Raw genomic sequence first — 424 nt, forward strand, 5'->3', positions numbered from 1 at the left:
GCCGGCGCAGGCAGGTGGGGAGCGCCCCGCCGCTCCGGCTGCTGGCGACCCCGCTGTCCCCCTGCATGGGCACCCCCCGGTTGTGCCCCCTCGGTGGGGTCTGGAGAGGTGCCCTCGATGTCCCTCGGTCCCTGCCTGGAATGTGCAGCTCTGGTGCCGAGCGTTGCCCTGGGGGATGGACCCCCCGCTTCCCCAGGGGGAAAATTTTGCGTCCCGTAGGATTTTCTATGGGGGAAATCTCCAAAAGCTGGGGAAGAGCCAGGGCAGGTGGGCACAGCCCTGGGTGAAAACACAGCCAGGCACCCCCGGCATCCCGGCGGCTGCAGCTGGGGGTGGGGGGGACCCCCGGCACACAGGCGATGGGATGTTTCGGGACTCCCGTGTCCCCACGGATGTCCCCTGTGCATATCCCCAGAGTGGTGTC

This window comes from Corvus brachyrhynchos, unplaced genomic scaffold (assembly GCF_000691975.1).
Source record: "Corvus brachyrhynchos isolate BGI_N302 unplaced genomic scaffold, ASM69197v1 scaffold30, whole genome shotgun sequence".
NCBI lineage: Eukaryota > Metazoa > Chordata > Aves > Passeriformes > Corvidae > Corvus > Corvus brachyrhynchos.